The following is a 23,408-nucleotide window of genomic DNA, read 5'->3' as shown; positions in this document are numbered from 1 at the left end:
TATGTTTATTATTTTTTACGAGCTTTCATAGCATCAAATGCAAGAGGGGAATTTTGCTAATTTTCCTGGATGTTTGATAACCAGGTTAATACATTTCCATCAGTAAATATAATTCATGGAGTGATCGACAAACACTCATTTATGAAGTAAAATATCAATCATTTCTCTGCCTTTCCATTTCAGTAAGATTTCTAGTTTTTTTTTTCTGTTTATGTGTTACATTAAAAAAAAAAATCCTTCCTGTTTTCAACATCCTTGGATAGCACTGATAATTTTGCTCAATTATTCTCCATCAATTCCAAAGCAATGGGGTGGAGAACCTAAGAAAACGACATTATAAAATCTGAAATTAATGATGCATTGACTGGGAAGTCTGGCCATAAATCTAGAGAACAAACAAACCCCAGCTGGTTTCACAGGTGCGGTGCAGGTGGGCACTGGGAAATTATTTTGAACTGTATGAAATGTGGTCTTGCTATCTCAGTTGAAACTACAGTAGTAAATTGTGCGGATTTATCATTACATTCTAATTAAGATTCACTTCAAATGAGATAGCTCTTCAGTGCATATTTTCCCCAAATAGAACTGTGATCATATTTTTAAGGTGTATAGAAATGTACATATTTCTGTATTGTTGTTGGTATTGATTATATCTATTGTTAATAAATGTCATAAAATTTTTCAAGAAGAAATATAATCAATTCTGTACCATTTATTATTTTTAAAATTTGTATTTTGATTTTGCACTCTGAAAATAAAATCATTATAAATAATTTTGTGTAGATAATATGTCCCCATGATTTTCCCATACTTAACTGCTAGGTTCATAGAGTATCTTCATTTGAGAGGACACTGGGACCTGAAAAGGAAGAAAAAGAGTAATTACAAGTCAAGAAGTATGATAAGTATTATCTCAGATTGGTTACCAAGGCTAACATCAGCTTAATTTCTTGCGTTGCTAATAGATGATCTTTAGAAGCTGTGACTAGTGTGTCCCTTTTAAATGACATGCTTCCTTTCCAAAAGTATGGCCCCAGCTTACTCAAGATGCATACATCAAATAAACTTCAATCAATGCCTGGTTGGAGCATACCTGAGTATGGTTACTCTCAGCTGCCCAGTGGAGAACAGATCGATGACTCCATAGTTGAGAGCATTTGTTACCCCTTCAGAGGGCTGAAGTCTATTTCCCAGGACCCGAATTGAGTGCCTTACAACTGCCTATAACACCAACTCCAGGGCTGCTCCACCATATTCTGTTCTACTCAAGCATCTGAAACCAAGTAGCATAAATTTAAGGAAAATATAAATTATATCTTAAAAAGAAATAAATTTTCCAGTGATGTGAAGCAAGAAGAGCCTGAATAACTTTGGCAAACATGAATAGCCATCAGAAACATAAGGGCAATTAAATTCAATGTGGTAATCTGCACAGGACTTGGGAAAAGGAACAATATTAGACACATGAAACACAAATATAGTAGGGTGCAGTTATTTTTAATAATTAAGCAGTGTGAGATTTTTAAGACAAATATATAATGCAACTAACCAGTTAATAATAAACAAAACTGTAATACATAGGAACTCTCTTTTACTTTCAACATTTTACTCTGATACACAAGTGTATTTGTCAAATATAGTTACATATGGTATGCAGGCTGTATATTCTGTGCCTGTAGAATTAGATTGGATTCTGAGGTTCTACATGTCATTTGAAGTCCACAAGTAGTTACTGTTGATGACACTGCTAATCCTGATTAAATTCTATTGTCACAAATAATGTCCATGGGTCTGAAGAATTCATGTCAGATGTAATTTGCTATACATGCAAATTCTTCCTGAGATCTACTGATCTTGGAATGGAATACAGCAATAAGTTTTCTAGCCACCAATTTGGAAAGACTAACACTAACATACGATAAATTTGGACTCAAAACCAGCAACTCCTGATCCATTCTTCCTCTCCTTTAACTTCTTACTGTTGTCTGAGTAGGAATGAGAGACACACTGTAAGTGAAGGCATGGCTGGAAGGAGTAGTGTGAGTATACTGAATTGTCAAAAATGATTTACCAGTTTATCTTATAGTTAATGGAATTCAAGGCAAGATAACTGGATTCAAGTGGTTTGTTCACTGATGACCAGAGTCACTAGTTGTGAACTACCCATGGAGGTCATCTCTAGATGGAGGGGTCAGTTATGAATCAGTGACAGACTCACAGAAAGCCCTATCCCTGTTTGCTGAACTACTGTCTGCCATTGGTCTTGGGGAAAGAGGAAAAAATTGTCTTCAATTGCATAGTGATGGTTCCAAACCCAGAATCATACAGATAGTCTTCCTTAAATTCAGTTGCTCCAAATAAGGGGAAGCAGGATAAGGTAGTATAAGAATAGAAAGGAGATTAGATAAGATGAGGATTTCAATAATAAGAATGGACTTCATATATGTATGAAATACCCAAAGAACACATTTACTAAAAGTTTAAAGAGGGAATGAGATCACATATCTTAATATAATCACATATAAGAGGGAATAAAGATCACATATGTACCACCAAACAATATCAATCGAAGTACAAACATCAAAGGTCTGTGATTGGTTGAGTCTTCCACGCCACTCATATCCATAACCAGAGTTATGCTCTTCTGTTTCTTATTTTCTCTATTTATTGAATAGGCAAATGGAAGCAGACTATAATTCTTGAACTTATGTGACATAATGGTTTATAATTTCAGTATTGAAAACAATGAATAACCAATTATTTATATAATTTATATATTATTGATTAATATTAATTATGTTAATCATTGTTTTAAGATAAAACTACAAATATTAATTTATAAAATCTTTTTTTTTTCTTAAAAGAGCCAGAGGCAGCCCCTATTCCCACTGTTAGGAGTCCCACAAGAACACCAAGCTACACAATTGTAACGTATTTGCAGAGGGCCTAAGTCAGTCCCATGCAGGGTCTCTGATTGTTGGTTCAGTCTTAGTGAGCCTCGATGAGCCCAGGCCAGGTGATGGGCCTTCTCATGGTATCCTTGGCCCCTCCACACTCCCACACTCGTTTCTCTTCCTCCTTCGTAGGATTCCCCAACTCAGCCTAATGTTTGGTTGTGGGTCTCTGCATCTGCCTCCATCATTTGCTAGATGATGCCTCTAATGACAGTTGGGCCAGGTGCTAATCTAGTCACAGGCGCCAAAGACCCTGTTCCTCATACTGGGTTGTTTGCCTTGCCCAGCCTTAATGTGTGGAAAGGTATTTAGTCTTACTAAAAATTGATATGCCATGTTTTAATGATACTCATGAGACACTTGCCATTTTCTGGATGTAGATAGAAAAGCAGTATCTTAGGAACTGGGAGCAGGGTGAGTGATGGGGGCAGGGAATGAGGAACTGCAAGTGTAGGCTGAGACTGGAAAAAAATAGGTGAATAAAAGAATTCTATCTTTTAGATATAGTATACCTTTTCTATTCTCTGTGCAGATACTTCTTTCAAATATTTATAATCATTAGTGATGGAAATAACTATACTATTCCAGCTTTCTGTCCAGATGTGACAATTTTTATAAGACATACACCAAGAATTTCTGTACCAAAATGTATGACAAAATATTTAATGTCTTCTATTTTCTTCAATCCATTTAGTGATTATTTTAATTTGTTTTCAAACTAAACATTTATTAAAGATGTATTCATTCTATAATCATTTGTCTTTTTCATGAAATTTAATTTTAGTTAATTAGATGGGGTTATTTCAGTGCTGAGAGAGTTATTTTCAAACATTGTCCATTTTTCTTCTAACCCAATAGTTCAATATTCTCATTGCCTTAGAGAATGTCATATAAAAATAGATGCATAGTTCTTTTTAACTTATTTTCTGCCATATATAGCTGAGTTTGTCTGCCGATAGGACCTGGAGAAGAGGCAGTCATTGTTTTAGTTCTGTCCTCCATCACCAACCTACCAGTCTTCCATGGATAGCTTCAAACCCGGGGCCACATAGGAACTCATTGGGTCACTGAAAAAAAAGATATGAATATGTGCAGAAGACCTGTGTGGTAAAGATAATAGAGATGAAAGCAGATATAAGAAGCTGAATAGTAACAATAACCACAATGGACCATAAAAATACATACAGTTTTAAGAAAGAGTTAATAAATCTTACAAAAACAATACATGGTAGAGATTAGCTATTTTCAGAACACAAGAAGATTTTTATTCTGGAATTATAATGAATAATTATTTTTAATGATAAAGATTTCATTTTTCTGAAAATTGAAGATGGGAATCTGAAGAAATATTTATCCAATGATATAAAATTTTGAGTGGACAGGAAAAAAATGTACCCATTGCTTTTCCTAGAAATTATTTCTGTCATATGGTTAAAATGACTGTCAAAAAGACAGGGATATCTGAAATAAATATTACCAAAGCAGAAGTTTATTATCCATTCATATAAGTGGGAAAAGATCTAAGAGCCACCTTAGATTAGGGCTCCTTTACCCCCAAGAATCTGAGATTCTTCCTTTTTTTAAATCATCCTCATATCTCTTAATGTAGGCATCACTCATGGTCTGGCGTAATCCTGCAAGATGTCAGTGTTTTATATGTAAAATAGCAAATAAATGAGAGAGAAGGCATGGAACAATGGGACCGTCTGTTGTAAATAATCACTTTTAATGACCATTTCCATTTAACTCCCTGACCAAAATATGTTGACACTTCCACAGAACAGGACTGTGATTCTTGCTTCTATAACATTACAATTTGTAGACTCTGCTACAGTTTTTTTAAATATTTAGCCACGTGTTCACCAAACAATGGACTGAAGGAAATTAAGAAATGTGAGTTTGGCACCAACTCCTTGAGTTACAGACATAAATAAACTCTCCTATGTGCCTGAAGATTTCTGAGAGAAAACTACTTCATTCTTAATTTATTCTCAGTTGTTATTAATCCCCATTGATTAAATATTGTATTTGTTGGATCATGATTTTATTCATAAATTGAAGAATGCTAATGTAAAAATATGTAGACTCCACTCAGCTGGCCATAAGAAGCAGTAAGACAAAATATGATTTTTTTCTCCTGTTTTTATATTTCCCCATATTTTTCATATTTTCCCAAAGGAAAAATGCATTTGGGAACATTTTCCAGTAACTCCAACTGAAATACCCAGGGATAACAGAGCATAGGAAGGATAACTAAAACCAAATTGTTCCAAAGTTCAGCCAATCTTTAATTTTTTTTTAAATAATTTTGTCACATGTATGGGTGTTTTACTGTGCGTTTTTGATGATTTCACTGGTCAGAAGAGAGTGAGGAACTTCCAGGAGCTGGAGTTACAGATGGGACACTGAGAAGCCAATCCTGTCCTCCGTAAGAGCAGTCAGCACTCTCAGCCCCGAGCCCTTTCCCCAGTCCCTAGAGCTCGGTTCAGATTAAAGGTGATGTCTGAATGACAGCAAATGAGTGAACAGTAAATAACTGCATTTTAAAAATTGCTTATGTGTGTGCTGTACAAGTGTGTGTGTGTGTGTGTGTGTGTGTGTGTGTGTGTGTGTGTGTGTGCATGCACATGTGCATGTGGCGAGGTGTGCATTTAGAGGTGAAAACACAACCAAGATGCATACTGTGGGGACTGGGCTGAGGTAAGAAGACAACTTTCCACAGTCATTTCTCTCTGCCAGCATGTGTGTCCCAGGAATTTAAACTAGGTCACCAGGCTTGGTAGTTAGTGTCTTTAACCTCCTAGCCATCTGACTGGCCTAGGTTCAATGTTTTAAATGTAGATGCCAAATTAACTTATAGGACCTGCTTCTGTTTTGAAAATTTCCAGGTCTAGAATAGCATTAGCATTAGCATCAGGTAACGTCAATTAAATAGAGCTACTAAAAAATATATATATATATATATATATATATATATATATATAATTGTTTCTTACCATAATTCTCCAAAAATATATATGCTCTTTAATATCCGAATCAATATGAGAATAGTATTTGAGAGAGAAGCATAAGCAATTGTGAATACATGACCTGATAGCAAAGAGAACAGTGTACTTATGCTAATTCGATGCTGTTAGTTCAATTCTATAAGAGAGCACGGCCTTTGAAGATTTTATGACTTGTTTCTGAAAGACATTTTACACCTGAAGAGGAATGCTTTCTGGAATAAAAGTTATTTTGCATGCATAAACACAAGCTCATATTTACAAATGAGAGTCTTACTCGGCGATGTAGGTGATACTCTGTAGTTCCTGCTGACAATCGCTGCAGTAATTCACAGTTTTTGGCTCCTATATCACAGCTGTGAAATCAGCAGGGAATCATTCAATTATTTGTGATTTTTACATGTTTGTTGGATAAGTTTGAACATCAAAGTCAAAATTGTTCATGTGGGGGCATTATAGAGATTTGTGTCTGTCCCTGGAGGAAGTTAGATCTATATGCCAACAAAAGATCCATAAATAAATCCATCTGTAAGAGATGTACATCTCTTTCCCTGTGATGATTATGCTGCACCAGCCTTGGGAATCTTCAGAACAGAAGGTGGTCCCATAATCGTGAATAAAATGAAAATGGATCCTGCAGATTAACTTGACATTTTGTTTCAGAGATATGGGTTTTCTGAGCAGAATATAACATTACAATGGAAACTACTTCTTAATTTAAAACTCTGGCAATGACAAAGGACACACAATGAAATTTAAAACTCTTTAGATCCATTTGAATTTGGCTCAGAAGAACTGAGTAGGTTCACACTTTGGGGACATGTAAATATACAAACATATCTCACTGACTGTACCAAATTTTGTGTTAGTTAAGGAAAGTCTTGCAATGTACTTAATTTCAGAGAAAGTGGCTGCTGCTTTAATTGCTACCCATATCATATAAAACGTTTAGGTTAGATAAAGTTTGATTTCACTTTATGTATTATTATGAAAAAAACTTTGGAATATATATATATATATATATATATATATATATATATATATATATAAAATCTGTTATCATCTCAAAATTCTCAGAATAGAATAACTTGAAATTTGAAGGATTTTTACTTCTTATACTAAAATTTATTTTTCACCAGTTTTGAGAAATTATTACCTCTACTACTTGAATTCTTTCTTATGCTTAGTTTTCTCAAATTATGTGGGGCAAAGATCATGATCTAGAATAATTTTTATGTATGTTAGCCTTGAGTTTACATGAGATATATGATTAGATTAGGTGGTTTACTAACAAGAATTATTTTCTCTGAATTTCAAGGACTATGATATTTCTTAGTATATTTGTAAATAATAAATGAGAAAAATTATAAGTAAATCTCTCTCTCTCTCTCTCTCTCTCACACACACACACACACACACACACACACACACACACACACACACACACACACACGTAGCCAGAAGTTTTCTCCAGTCCTGCAGAATCTTTCCCACCCACAGCCTGCAACCACTTGGTCCCAAATAAACATACACAGGCTTATATTATTTTTAAACTAGGGCCATGGCAGGCTTCTTGCTATCTAGCTCTTACATCTTAAATTAACCCATTTCTATAAATCTATTCTTTGTCAAATGGCTTATGGCTTATAGCTTACCGGTACTTTTACATCTTGCTTATCATGGCAGCTGTTGACAGTATCTCCTCTGCTCTGTCTTTTTCCTTCTTCTCCATCTGTTTGGATTTTCTGCCTGCCTCTAAGCTGCCTTGCCATAGGCCAACGGCTTTATTTATCAACCAATCAGAGCAACATATTTTCACAGCATACAGAATGATACTTCCTCATCATTTCCCCTGTTCTATCTAATCAAAAGGAAGGTTTGAAATTTAACCTAGTAAATTTACATATAACAAAATAATTCTCATGCCAGAATTATATCTAGTCTCTTTGTATTTGGCAAAATTAAAGAAAATATTCTATCTGTTCTATATTTGTGAGTCTAAAGTTTCATATCTAATTTATCTTTTATCATAACTAAGGAAAATTATAACTGTCCAGTCTTCAGCTACATCAAAGACCTCAGAAAGATATAATATTACCAAAGTAAACAGGAAGAACATTGTAAGCAACTTCCTAAAATCTAGAATGGCAGAGATAGCTGATGTCTGGACAGTTCCTCTGTAACATTGGGGCATCAATCTTCAGCCTATAGGCATAGAGTTTTTTATTCACTTGTCTGTGTGTTCTGTAGAATGTCTGGCAGTTTCCTCTGCAAAGAGGAACCTGAAGGACCATCTTACCTTGCAAAGTTCAGTGGTCACCTTCCTATAGGTCCCACATATCCAGTTGATATGACATTTTGTCAAGCAGTCCAGGCAAAAACAGTTTCTCACCCAAATGGCTGTCATTGCCAAGAAGAAGAAAAACTCCATAAAGAGTGTCCTCGATGCCCATCTTTCTCTTTGAAATAAATCGGTGCTGAAGGGAGCAGACATGTCTCACTGTCTAGAAAACCCAAGATTTTAAATCATTTTAAATGCCATTGTCTATAGGTCTTTGAAGTGTTTGAAGATTATCTACCTAATTGAAATATATCTATGTATTGTAGCATGAACCTTAAAAGTTCTTATTAATAAAATCAAACCTGAGCCAGGTATTGGGGTGAACTGGAAGATCAGAGAACCAGAACAAGCCACAGCTACCCCACTCACTGGATCCTTAGCTGGTCTTGTTTTCTCAGACTGGAGGCCACTGAGTCCTCATGCAGAATGGGTCTCAGCTGAACTGTTACTAGAAGCCTAAATGCTTAACCAGGCCAAATGCTTCTAATTCCTGGTCCTCATGCCTTATATATCTTTCTGCCTTCTACCATCACTCCCTGGAATCAAAGGCTTACTTTTTGGGATTCAAGGCATGAGTCATCATGCTTGACTGTATCCTTGAACACATGGATTTCTGCCTCTGGAATGCTAGGAATAAAGGTGTGTGCTACCACTGCCTATCCTCTATGTTTAATATTGTGGCTGTTCTGTCTCTGACCCCAGATACATTTATTAGGGTGCACAATATTTCAGGGAACACAATACCACCACAATGTATACCTAGAAAACTTAACTAACATGATTATATGTTTGATTATCATAGATGACTAATCATTAATCTGTATTTCTCAACTATATACTACAATTTCAAGTTAGTTGCACAAACAAAATACTTTAAACAAGAGTAGAAATATACATACAGTATAACAGTATACAAATTAAATTTGTATCAATAAACTAAAATCCATAGCATTGTAAAACATTTCAAAAAAGTTGTTCTTTAAAAGTAGGTTCAATATTCTGCTCTTTTTTCCTATCTCATATATATATATAATATATATATATATATATATATATATATATATATATATATATACTATCCTCCCTTTTTTAAGAAAGAGGTTGTATTACAATCAACCCTTTTTAAATAAAAATAAACATTTATAAACAATATTTTGGGAATTTGGGCATAGCTTTTCATACTACATCCTGCTGGATGAGAGTGCTTACAATCTTATAGGGATCCTGAAAAAATTAAGAATCATGGTCAAGTCATGACTATAATAGTCTGTGAGGCTGCATTGTCTGAGCCAGTTGCCTTGAAGCTATTGTGGATGTTGGATTATCTGGGCCATGGTGTCATTGGAGACTTTTCAGAGGCTCTTGGCTGATCAAACCATATAAGCCTGGAAGCAATCCATAGGGTCTCTTCTTCTGTAGAAACAAAAGCAGACCCTCTTTTCCAAAGCAACATATTCTTAGACATAAACTTTGAAGTCCAGATACCTTTAAAATATATGTATTGACTTAACTCAAAAACTTTTACAACCAAATGTCTTTCTGCAGTTAAAAATCCCAAAGACAATATAATACACGGTGTGATTTTCATCTTTACGTGGCATAACTTTTATATTACTTTTACTGTCTCTTTAAAAACTTTATTTAAAAAAAACTCTCATTTCTTTATATAACTGCCTATATTCCTTTTATTCTCTCTTCCAAGCCTACGTATATTTTCACACACACATTGTAAACTCTTTAGAGGTTTATTTTTATCTGAATCTGTCTTATTGTGAATCTATTGCTTTACACTGCAGTATTCCTAGGATTGAGATGGCAGCTTTGCCTGCTGGCTCAGCCCTCCTCAGCTTTCCAACCTGGCAGGACTACTTTCACCTTTCAGTGCCAACTCTAGGGGATCCATGCTCACCTCTGACTATGGGAGACAATGGGTCTATGCTTCCTTCCAGAAGCATGTAACCTTTCCTTTTTTTTTTTTTTACTATCAAAGGCTATATCTACCATGCAGCATACTGTGTTGCTTGGAGACGCCTCCGTGTATAGTAGTGGGAATCCACCATGCTTCAGGTCAAGCCCACCCACACGCCGTTTTGAACCCGCCATACTGTAGCTCAGGGCTTGCCTGAGAGACACAACTAGGAAGCTGTTTTTAAGCTCCATTTTAGAATCTTTTTTTTAAGCTTTCTCAGGTTTTAGGTGGGAACTGTTGCCACCACGTCTGGGTGCCAGTTGTAGCCAGAAGTTTTCTCCAGTCCTGCAGAATCTCTCCCACCCCACAAGCACTGGGTCCCAAATAAGAATTCACAGGCTTATGTTATTTTTAAAGTATGGCCATAGCAGGCTCCTTGCTATCTGGTTCTTATATCTTAAATTAACCCATTTCTATAAACCTATACTTTGACACATGGCTTGTGGCTTACCAGTAATTTTACTTCTTGTTTCTCATGATGGTGGCTGGTAGTGTCTCCTCTGCTCTGTCTTTTTCCTTCCTCTCCATCTGTTTGAATTTTCTGCCTGCCTCTAAGCTGCCTTGCCATAGGCCAAAAAGCTTTATTTATCAACCAATCAGAGCAACATATATTCACAGCATACAGAAAGATATTCCCTCATCACACACACCCCTTACCATTAATAAAACTACTGATTCTTTCCAAGCTTAAATAAAACTACCATAATTATTGTTAACATAATGGAATAATTTTGGTTAGACAACATGGTAAAAGAGCCCTAAATTTGAATGTGTTTTTCCTACAAAATATGTGCTTTGAAGCCTAATCCACAGTGTAATAGCATGAAAATGGGGAGATTTGGGCTAACATTAATTTATATGTGGGCCACACCCATGAGTGGGATTGCTATCGCTGGTACCTTTGTCTATGAGAGAATTTATCAACAGAAAAGAAATTCCCCAATCACTGAGAAGGTTGAATCTCCTCATCTACAGAATCTTCCAGAATATTTATCAGGGACTTCTCAGCTTCCAGACATTTGGGAAAAATTTGTTTTTTATAACTTACTCAGTTTTCACTACTCTCTTGTAAGGACCCATATGTATACAAAAATTGAGAAAAAAAGAGTTCTCTGTACCTTTTCTGTTGAGACTTGCTTTTTGTCCTAATATACAGCAGTAAATTATAATGTGTCATGGGCTTCTGGGAGGAATGTGTATTCTTCAGTGTTTGGGTGAGATGATCTGTCTATGTCTATTAGGTCCATTTCATTATGATGTGTCATTTGATTTTAGAACTTCAGTGTCTGTTCAGTTTGTGGTTTTGTTGTTAGTATTTATTTGTTTGTTTGTCTATTAGTGAGAGTGGAGTTCTGAAGTCATACAATATCACTCTGTTAGGATAATCCTGTGGGATTAGATCTAATATTATTCCACAGGGATATTATCTGTTTTATTGATGTTTTTAATGAAGTGTAAGACATACACATGTTCTGTACCTACAAATTAGCTTCTTTGAGTGTGGTGAGAACACAGAGTCCACTGAAATCTTCTATTTACCTCTGTGTTTTAAAACTCTAAACACCTAATACCAGGATTTTCTTTCCTGCTGTTTGATTCTTGAGCCTTTGTTCATGCTCCAGGATGCCAGCTGAAGTTGTCAGTAAAATTAAACCAAACTGAGAGAATGAGAATAGATTTCTCTGCAATTTTTTTCTGGTTCTTTGGATGGCACGTTAAATCTGGGGCTGATCACTCTGGCCTTGGTCAACCTACCTGTGAGGTTCATGACAATCTTCCTAGAACTGTGGTTGTCAATGATGTCAAATTCAAAATGTAACCATGCTTTATAATCACAGTTACCAGCAAGATGATGGCTTTGAGGCAAGGTCTGATTAGGATGTACTGTTTGCTTCTTTTTGAAGCATTGTTGATGCATGGGAAAAACATTCATGCACACCTTGGTGACTCCACAGAAGATGGCTGAAATATTTAATTTAGCTTTTAAGGTGTTGGGGATGGCAGGCGTGAGGGACAGTATTTCATGTAACCAAGGCATACCTCTGCCTCATTTAGTTCATGAGGATGAGGCTGAATGTCTTTTTCCCCCTTGCTTCTGTATTATTGCTAATGTATGTATGTGTGCACATGTGAGCATGCACATACCCATGTGAGCACATGCACAGAAAGAGTAGGACTGATATTGAGGAACCTTCCTTGATTATTCTCCACTTTGTTTATTGAGGTACAGAATTTCAGTTAACCCCAAACTAGGCATTTCTAGGCGGTCTAGTAGCCAGCATGCCCCAGGGATTCCCTGTCTCTGCCTTCCAAGCTGTGGAATTGCACACGGCCAGTATATTCCCTCTTCCCCTTGCTGTGGACTCGAGGAATCTGAGCTCCAGGCCTCACACTCGCACAGTAAACAATTCAGCACACTGTGATGTAGATGTAACCAACCATCTTATTAAATAAGAAACACAGAACCAATGTAAAAGAGAAAGCCAAGAGGTCAGAGTTCAGAGCTAAAATCTCACCCTTCCTCCTGCGGTGGTCCTAGCTCTCTGAAAGAGAGCTACTTTCTGTGTGTATGTCTTTTCATAGTCTTTTTGTTCTGCCTTCTCATTGGTTGTAAATCCAAACACGTGACTGCCTCCTCACTGTCTGTATATACAGCCCCCCCAGGTCTTAAAGGCATATGTCTCCAATGCTACCTAGCTCTTCTGCCAAGTGCTGGGATTAAAGGCATGTGCCACTACCGCCACACTCTTGCTATGGCTCAAATAGCTCTGACCCCCGGGCAACTTTATTTATTAACATACAATCAAAATCACATTTCAGTACAATTAGAATACCACCACACTGTGAGCCACTCCTTGGTCTGGCACTAAATGTGTGTATTTGCTGGCTCCACCTCCTGAGGGCTGAGAATAAGGACTCACACTACTGGGCCCAATTCACCTGAAACTGAAGATGGATCCAGGACTGCGTGAAAACTAGGCATATAGTCTATAAACTCAGTAACAACCCTCGATGCTCCTTAGATGTTTTAATCACTTCTTATACTATTCTTCTTATGTTCTCAATATTTGTAAGTACAATTTATCCAAAAATGTGATGTCTAGTTTTTGGACCATCTACAAAAGTATTATTTATTATCTACCTCTTCATCCTTGAAGTCCACTCCTCACTTCTTTTACCTGTTCAGATATTACTCTGTACAATAACCATTCTGTCTCTCTCTCTTTACCATATCACATCATACATTTGTTCACCATAATAGTGTCTGTCTGCCTGGTGCCACAAGTTTGCCCAAATTTTTTCCTTGGAACACAGGGCAGACTGCCCCAGGCCTGCATATGGGTTCCCTTGGCCCTCCTAGTCTGTCATAGTGATGGGCAGGACTATGGTTCCTCTTCAGAGCCTCATCCATGAATTTCCTGTTTCTACTTTTAAACTAGAAGTATAGAACCATTTCTGAATTATACAATTTAAATATACATGTTTTAAAAACATTATACACATGCACATGTATACATATATACATGCTTTCTTAAATTAGGTTTAAAAATCTGTTAGGTAGAATTTTAAAATTCAAAGCATTAAAAGTAAATTGTTTATCCAGTCCAGCAATGCCTCCCCAATGAGGTACAAACTATTGAAAACAATATGAGACATGAGTAACCCTCCCTTGAATTTTATTGCTCAGGTGTGTCCAATCAATTTGTAAAACTTTATAGTGTATTACTGTTGCCCTTGATAGTCCTCAAAAGCTAGAAGATGCATGCCTAATCTTGACAAAACAATGAATTTTGGACATAGGGCACAAAGAACCGAACAGATATCTCAAAGTCTCTTCCCTGAGGACCAGCTTCCATGTACCAGAAGGTGCCATACAAACTTCCAAAGGAGGAAAACCATCAACAGTACTACCCAGCTATGATTCTTATGAATCACAACAATTATCAGTGTGGCACAGTAGGCCTAAGAAAAAAATAATGGGATGCATACATTCGTGGAAATCAACAGCTCTCTGTTGGTTCTTCAGGGCTGCTCAAAAACAAGGAAATCATGCCTGGTACTGGAAACCTAGCAAAATATCTAGGTCTATTGAAGCAATTGATCTTGGAAGGGAATCTACAACCACCAATTTGCTTAGTCACCCTAACTCCCATCTATATTCCTTAGGATCTATCCTTGTACCCACCAGTAGGTGTAGTTCTCAACCCTCAAGAAGGAAACTTTTCTTTGCAACATATGGAGATGATTACAGAAAACCACAACTGATCAAAATACAATATTACAGACCAATCCAAAAGGACACACCTACAACAGAAGTCCCACACATAAGGCTCGGGGATAATCGCAGAAGGTACAGAAAGATTGTAAGAGCCAGAACTGGAATTTAGCTCTGAGAGTCTGTCTGTTGGAGATGTCAGAAAGTGACAGGGCTCCATAACATGACCTGAGGGAGGAGACAGCAATAGTTATGCTAATGTGCAAGGGGAAAGTTCATGAACTCTCAAATCTGGACAAAGTACTAAAGAATATTGAAAGCTGCGAGAGAGAACACTAATTTGTTTTATCGAATACCAAATGGTCAGCCCTGAAAATATATGCATATAAGCAATATTATATAGACAATGCAGATCATATTGATGTATTTAAAAATTGTATATATATGTATATATTTTATAGTTTGTATATATAACAACAATTAAAGAAAAAGAGGTCATTAATTTGAATGAGAACAATGGGGTACATGGGAGGGATTAGAGGATAAAAAGTGAAAGGGGAATGATGTTTTTGTATTATAATCTGAAAAGTGTTTTTAAAAAGTTAATGTTATATTCATAAGCTCGCTGATAGAAGTCATTTTGTAATAAAACAAAACAGACACTTTTACTTTTATTTACTTCAAACCATTAATTCATCTCCTTCGATTAAGTATGGAACATTTTAGATGTCAAAAGAATTGTCTTTATCTGACTTTTCTCCAGTCCTCATTGGCTATGTCTCATGCAAGATACCCACTTTATCTTGACTTCATTATGCTGTGGATATTGCTCTATATAAATAAAACACTGATGGCCAGTGACCAGACAGGAAGTATAGGCGGGACAAGGAGAGAGGAGAATTAGGGAAACAGGAAGAAGGAGGGAGAGACACTGCAGCCACCGCCAGGACAAGCAACATGTAAAGATGCCAGTAAGCCACCAGCCACATGGCAAGGTATAGATTTATAGAAATGGGTTAATTTAAGATATAAGAACAGTTAGCAAGAAGCCTGCCATGGCCATACAGTTTATAAGTAATATAAGTGTCTGAGTGATTATTTTATACGTGGATTGTAGGACTGCGGGGCTTGGTGGAACCTGGAGAGAAGCCCTCCAGCAACATCATTAATCTTCTGTATATTGAATTATGAAATACATATTTTCTAAGGATTTCAAATGAACTGTGAAATAAAGAAGCCATCATTAATTTACAATCACTTTGATGCAAAATTCTCATATTTACCATCCTCTTCCACTGTTGTCATCCCCCCACTTTATTATATACCTCCAGTGTAGAGTGCAGCAATTACTAGGAAAACATAATCACAAACCTATTTTTCCTCTTTTTCAACCACTGCCTGTTTATGTTTGTCTTGATTGTACTTCACCAGGTGAAGCAGTAAGGGAAGTTGAATGTTACCATAAGTTAGAAACCAAACAATTGCTCAACATAATTCCAGAGAGAATGATTCTGAAACTCAAGAATTTCTGTCATGCTGCACTTTGAATTGAATCACCCCGAGTAGTCTTAGCAGATAACCAGAAAGCCACACCTCCATCCATTTTTCACATCAGTGAATTTAATGCTTTTCTCGTACCAAACCCAATTTGTCCTCAATTCCTCCTTTTCATTCCATTTTCATTTTTTATATTGAAAATTATAATATCCCTAGATTAACAGCCACATAAAAGAAAGAATACCTGCCATTTACCCCATTTGTGATTTGCAGGTCTATAATAGTTTCTGCTGCAGAGCAGGCTCATAAGTTAGCAATCTTGAAACTCTATTTTATTGCAACCTACTTTAAAATGGACTTCTGGTTGTAAGTGAATACCTAAAACATCTTTTCAAAGATGGTATCTCACACTGTAGCCAGCCTGTCCTGCAACACAAAGGAAGCTTTCTGTCAAAGACTGTCAAAAGCTGGGACTACAGGTATTTAACAGAATCCCAGGTATAAATAAAATTTAATATAGAGAAATTTTTTTCTCCATTCCAAACATTCCAAAACAAAATTTGAATACTATGACTCCAATTTGGTTATTATAATAAAAAATGTAAGTATATTATAACAGTTATATTACTGTTGTTGGAAGCATTTCCATTTGAAAACTAGTAAATTACTTAAAGCCGTCTAACATTTTCAAGATACTGATATCCAGAAAAAATATTTTAGAAACATTTTCATGCCAGATTAAACTCTTGTGTGTTTAAGAGTGTAGTCTGTCAGAATGTGGTTTGTATGTATCACTTGGTATTTAATTACTATTTATCTTCAACAGTAAATAAACCTTAAGTTCTTGTTTTCTTCATCAATGGAAGTTTCTTTTTCCTAGATCTGACAAGTTAGCCCTGAAGATGAGCCATCACACCTCATTTTTCCTTGTTTGGGAATCACGTTTTAGGATGGTTTAAGTGTATAAAGAATACATATCAATAATAAATTCATGTTCAAAATACTTTCCACAGAGTCTTTACAGAAAGCCTACTTCTATGGTTTAATGTGAAGAAATGAAAACAGGAAGAGGTAAGAGAAGGGAAGAGGCAAGAAATCTGGGTGGAGACAGACAAGGGAAGGCACACATCCTCAGCTTTCGGTACAGTCATGAAGTTTTGCTTCACAGTCTCCATCTATGCTACCCCTGGAATATGTGAGCCTTAAAGCACATTTTAGAAGGTTTTTCTATCTTTCCCTAGACACAGAATTAAGGGCCAGCACAATTTCATATTACACAAAACTGCCAGCCAGGGCTCCCCATTCTTCTGTTAATGTCCTTTCCCTTTTCAGTGTCTTGCATTTCCTGCTCATTCCCTCTCTCCAGACACCTTCACTGTCCTTATTATTGATTCACACTTTATATTCAAAGTAGGAATTCTTCCATTTTCTTACAAAAAAATGTGTTTTTCTCAATAACCGTAAGCCTTATACTGAGATAGAGCCTTAGAGCAAAATTATTCTAATTACTTTCTTAAAGCCTCAGGAAATTGAAAATAAAAAGATGAAAAATTTAAGTCCTTCTCATCTACACAACACATCCAGTTTCTTGATCAAGACTGGGAATTCTTTTTCTTTCTTTTTCTTTTTTTTTTTTTTTACAAAAAATATATTTCGACTTCTTAAAATAAGTTTTAAGAAAGGGTAAAAATTAGAGATACTATGCAATAACAGTAAGGAGCCTGCCTTATCAGTTATAATAATCAGCTTCCATAGAAGCAATTAGGGTATATAAAATGAGATTGCCTGCACTTTTGCTCTTCAGGAGAACCTTCTACGTTTCTTGCCCTACTCTTTGAGAAGCATGGTGACCGAGCCTGTGTGGTACTTCAGTGCACAGCACTCTGCGACATCGAATCTGCTCTCCTCATTCTGAGGTGTGCTTCTGGAAGTCAGTGAATTTCTCTACCCCGGAGCAGCATGATTTGCATTTTAATAAATGGTTGACACTCTGATATTTTAAATTTTGTTCATTCATCTTATAAAAACTGCTGCAAATAGAACTCTATCCTCTACAGTGCTTTGTAAGGAATGGCTCGATTAATCCTATAAATGAATTAATAAAATGTGTATTTCAAAAATTAGTAGAGATGGACACAGTAGCACATGTTTGTAACCCACTCAATTTGCAGACTAAGGTGTGAGTATTGCAAATAATCCTATATCAACTACTGAGTGATTCCCAGACAAGACTGGTCTATGGAGTGATTCCCAGTGTTAATACATAGCTGTATGATGTAGGTAGAGAAATAACACTGTAAAAAAGATGTACACAAGTTATATTTAAGCTGTAACATTTCAGGCCCCTAGTATGTACTCCTAATGAATTCAACAAAAAAGAAGTATGTAATGGGCAAATAACAGTGTAGATAGCAATCATCATCTTCAATATCAGTTAAATGTTGTGAAATGGTAGATTCAATTGTAAAGATAGAATATTCAAAACACTAAAGTGGGGATGATATTTGGAAAAGTATTGAAAAATTAGTTGAAGCCAATATTATCTTTGTAGGAGGGAAAAAAAAACCATCCTTCTTCTATCAGAGGTTGCCTGTTCATCTATGTGCTACCAAATTTTGTCAACTTGATGCAAGCTAGAGTTATCTAAACAGAGGGAACCACAATTGAGAAATATCCTCCATAACATCTGGCTGTAGAGTAATTTATTAATTAGTGATAGAGGAGACACAACCTATGGTAGATGGTGCCATTCTTGGGCTGACGGTCATGGGTTCTATAAGCAAGCGGGCTGAGCAAGCCATGAGAAGTAAGCCAGTAAGCAGTACTCCTCCATGGCCTCTGCATCAGCTCTTGCCTCTGATTCCCTGCCCTGTATGAGTTCCTGTCCTGACCTCAGCTTCCACGATGAGCAGTGATACAGAAGTGCAAATCAAATAAATCTCTCCTCCCCCAGTTGCTGTGGTCCTGATGTCTCATCACAGCAATGGTAATGCTAACTAGAACAACCTAGGAATGCTCCCATCAAATCACCTGTGATGATCTATCACCAGGGACTTTGTAATACCACGTAGGTGGAATCCTTCCATTCCCTTAAACTCAATTTTTCTCAAAAGACAAATTTTTGCTTTGAGTAATAAAGATAAAATAATTTGAGAAAGGCTTCAATGAAAAAAAATATATAACTCAAAAACAGGCACCAAATTGTGATCCAATATTAACAGAGCCATTTTATCACATTTGTCTCAAACCCAAAGCAAAATATCTACAGAAAAACAGACATATTAATAGGCAGAAAATTAAATGCCAACGTGTAAGATTATTTCAATATTATGATATCACAGACCATCTCAGCAGAAGACCAATAGAAAAACAGAATAGAATGATCTTATAAACAAAATAAGTGTGATAGACTCACATCTACCAGCATTGTGTTATATGACAGCTAAATAGTATTAATTCTTTTTAATTTTATACAGAAATCATAGTAGAAAATACTCTCTAAGTTAGTCCAAAGGAATGTTAATATGTTTTATACAAAGTTGTATAAAATACATTTTCTAAGAAACAGTGTGCTGAAACTGAACTAAATATGATTTCTCTCTCCCTTACCAGTTTTCTTTTCTTTTTTAAATTTTTTTTCTCTCATTAACTGCATTCCTACCCTGGTTTCCTCTCCGTCCTTTGCTACCAACCTCACCCCATCCTGTTTCCCTCATATCCACTCCTCCTCTTCTCCCTGCCGAAAAGGGCAGGCCTCCCAGGGATATCAACCATACATGACATGTAAAGTTATAATAACACTAGGCATAACCCCTCATATTGAGACTGGTCAAGGCAACCCAGTAGGAAGAAAAGGATCCCAAAAGTAGGTAAAAAGTCAGAGCCACCCCCTGCTCTCACTGTTAGCAGTCCCACAGGAACACCAACCTACACAACCATAAATATATGCAGAAGGCCTAGATCAGACCCATACAGGCTCCATGATTGCCAGTTCATTCTCTGTGAGCCTCTATGATCTCTAGTTAGCTGATCTGTGGGCTGGGTTTTTGAGGTGTCTTGACCAGTCTGGCTCCTACAGTCATTCCTCCCTCTCTTCTGCAGGATACCCGGAGCTCCGCCTAATGTTTGGCTGTGGGTCTCTGCATCTGCTCCCATCAGTTGCTGGATGAAGCCTCTCTGATGACAATTAAGCTAGGTTCTGGACTAAGAGAATAACAAAGTATCATTAGGAATCATTTCATTGACATTTTCTTTTCTGATTATGTTTTGTTCTTCCTTGGTCTCTGGGATATCCAGAATCTGGTTCCTGGCACGCCAGGCAGTGTCTGGCATGGGCACCCTTTCGTGGCATGGTTCTTAATTTGGACCAGTTATTGGCGGGCTACTCCCACAAGCTCTGGGCCACCTTTAACCCAACACATATTGCAGGCAGGACTAGTTATCAGACAACAGTTTGTGGCTGACTTTTTGCCCCAATCCCTCCACTGAAAGTCTTGCCTGGTTACAGGAGATGGCCACTTCAGGTTCTGTATCCCCTATTACTAGGGGTCTTCCCTAGGATCACCCTGTGTGGACTCCTAGGAGTTTCCATTACACTAGGTCTTTACCTTGCCTCTGAAATGCCCCCAATTCCAGTTGTCTTTCCAAATACTCTCTCCCTCCACCCACCCTTACCTAATCAATCCTGTTCCATTCCCACTTGTCCCCAATCTACCCAAGAAATATTTTCTATTTTCCCTTCCCAAGGAGAACTATGCATTCCCTCTTGGGCCTTTCTTGTTACTTAGCCTCTAGGGGTCTGGGGGTGGTAGCATGGTTATCCTTTACTCAACAGTTGAGAGCCACTTATAAATTTGTCTTTCGGGGTCTGAGTTACTTCACTCAGGATGATTTTTCTAGTTCTATCCATTTGCCTGAAATTTTCACAATTATTTTTAACAGCTAAGTAGTACTCCATTAGGTATATGAACCACCTGTTCTTTATCTATTCTTCAGCTCAGGGACATCTAGGTTGTTTCCATTTTCTGGCTATTGCAAATAAATCTTCTGTGAACAAAGTTGAGCAGGAGTGGTATAGCTGGATCTTGAGATAGGTTGATTCCCAACTTTCTGTGGAATCTCCATATTTATTTCCATAGTACTGTGTAGCTAGAGTTTTCCTGCCTTGCCCACAGTCAGGACAAATCTCTCTCACCCGCCAGCCCCACAGCCGCTCAGACCCAACCAAGTAAACACAGAGACTTATATTGCTTACAAACTGTATGGCCGTGGCAGGCTTTTTGCTAACTGTTCTTTTATCTTAAAGTAACCCATTTCTAGAAATCTATACCTTGCCATGTGGCTGGTGGCTTACCAGCGTCTTCACATGCTGCTGGTCATGGCAGTGGCTGGCAGTGACTCCTGCCTTCCTGTTCTTTTATTTCTCCTCGCTGTTAGTCCCGCCTATACATCCTGCCTAGCTACGACCAATCAGGTTTTATTTATTGACCAATCAGAGCAACTTAACATACAGACCATCCCACAGTACAGCCAAGTGCAGACCATCTCAGACACCTGCACTCAGGCCCATGGTCCCAATCATCCTCTATGCAGACATGCTGGGTAATGCCACAAGGAACCCAAGAAGGGCTCCCACAGGACATACAGAACATCCCACAGCAGTACTGTATAAGTTTGCACTCCCACCAGCAATGGAGGAGTGTTTCCCTTGCTCCATATCCTCTCCTGCATGAGTAGTCACTTGTGTCTTTGATTTTAGGCATTCTGAAATCTCAGAGTCATTTTAATTTGCATTTCCCAGATGGCTAAGGATGTTAAACATTTACTTAAGTGTTTCTTGGCCATTTGAGATTAATCTGTTGAGAATTCTCTGTTTAGATTTGTACCCCATTTTTAATTGCATTATTTGGTATATTAATGTCTAGTTTCTTGAGTTCTTTATGTATTTTGGAAATTAGCCAGCTCTACAGATAAGGAGTTGGTGAACACCTTTTCCCATTCTGTAGGCTGCTTTTGTGTTCTTATGTATTATTTGTGTGTTTGTGTGTATGTGTTTCTTGGATTTTTTTTACTGTTGTTACTTTTATTCTGGCTTGTTTGCTTTTTATTTGCCATACACAAATAATGTGTGTGTATGGTGTGGAAACAGATTGTATTGGAATGGGAGGATCTGGAAAATGAAGCAAATGGAGCAGGTGAAACAATGATCAAAATTAAAACTGCAGGAATTTTTAATTAAAAAGAAAGATATATGAAAAATAAAATAGGAAAAAACAATATAATTTATTGATTTTGTACTACTTACTCATGTAATCATAATTTAAAATTATATGACATTAATGTCAGCAAAAATAATAAAATTAAAAAATTTTAAACATTATTTAGAAGACAAGAAAATCTTTCTACAGAATGAGACTCTGCCACACATTATAGAATGCATGAATGACTGAAAGGGAGAAAGCAATTTTTTAAAAATATCATATGAATGAATATTAAGGACACATTTTTATCAGCTTAAGAGATTTTTTTTCATAAACAAGAGAGGAGGGGAAGAAAAGACTGTAGAAGCTAGAAGGGTCAAGTATACCTGGAGAACATAACATACAGAACCAACCAAGCAGGCTCCCAGACACTGTGAGATCAAAGAGCCTGCATGGGTCAGTGCTAGATCCTCTGCAAATGGGTTGTGGTTGTTTAGCTTGGTGTTTCTGTGGGCCTCCTAACAGTGGTAGTGGGGGCTGTCTCGAACTCTCTGGCCTGCTCTTGGGTTGCTTTGTCCAGCCTTAATATGGGGGTTTGGGGCTCATCTTAGGGCATATTGCTATGCTGTCTTCAGTTGATTACCGGGAGCCCTGCTATTTTCTGAAAGGGAAAGGCACTGGGGGAGGTAGGTGGGAGACTGGGATGAGTAGAGGGAGCACTGGCCGTGGTCAGAATGCATTTTCTAAGAGAAGAATAAATAAAAAGAAAATATAACAAAAAACAATCTGCTTATCAAGTACATCATAAAAACTTCAAGATAACATGTTTACAATAACTGGTTATTGATTGATATTTTCAATTCATTTGGTACTTCATACATATAAGGCAAGTGCTCTTCACCAATGTGTCAACCTTTCTGAAACAATTTATTTTCTCCAGAAAGAAATTATCATCTTGAAATCAGATTTTAAAAGCATGATTGATGAATGAGAAAACAAAAAAAAATTATTTTACAGATGTAGAAACAATGCTGTCCAGTTAGTGTTTGTAGAACAAACTAATAAGTTTTTATGGAAATCAAAATTGATAGTTATTGAGACATGTAACAAATCAAGACTCAAACCAAATAGCTATACTTCAGATAATTACTAATATTCACAATCTGTGGTGTTAGAAGATGAGCTGTTTTATGAATAAACCCATAATTAAAAACATGAACTTTGAA

At 36.8% G+C, this 23,408-nt stretch overlaps 1 long non-coding RNA gene across 8 annotated transcripts in view; it reads right to left on the bottom strand.

Annotated features, from left to right (window-relative positions):
- Positions 1 to 206: 206 nt before the first annotated feature.
- The window catches only part of LOC114694123, a 216,192-nt gene continuing 192,990 nt past the window's right edge, over positions 207 to 23,408 (bottom strand). For 3 of the 8 annotated variants that reach the window (XR_005092122.1, XR_005092117.1, XR_005092119.1), the window contains 2 exons: positions 3,968 to 4,021; positions 207 to 1,273 (listed from right to left, as the gene is read on the bottom strand). This is a non-coding gene — a long non-coding RNA (uncharacterized LOC114694123). Of the gene's footprint in view, positions 1,274 to 3,967; positions 4,022 to 6,236; positions 6,316 to 8,258; positions 8,464 to 23,408 lie in introns of all 8 variants that reach the window. The other 5 variants (XR_005092118.1, XR_003734654.2, XR_005092121.1 and 2 more) reach the window with 5 other exon arrangements.

This window comes from Peromyscus leucopus, chromosome 9 (genome assembly GCF_004664715.2).
Source record: "Peromyscus leucopus breed LL Stock chromosome 9, UCI_PerLeu_2.1, whole genome shotgun sequence".
In the NCBI taxonomy this organism is placed as follows: domain Eukaryota; kingdom Metazoa; phylum Chordata; class Mammalia; order Rodentia; family Cricetidae; genus Peromyscus; species Peromyscus leucopus.
The sequence above is the reverse complement of the archived record's forward strand: the minus strand, read 5'-3'. Positions and strand labels throughout refer to the sequence as shown.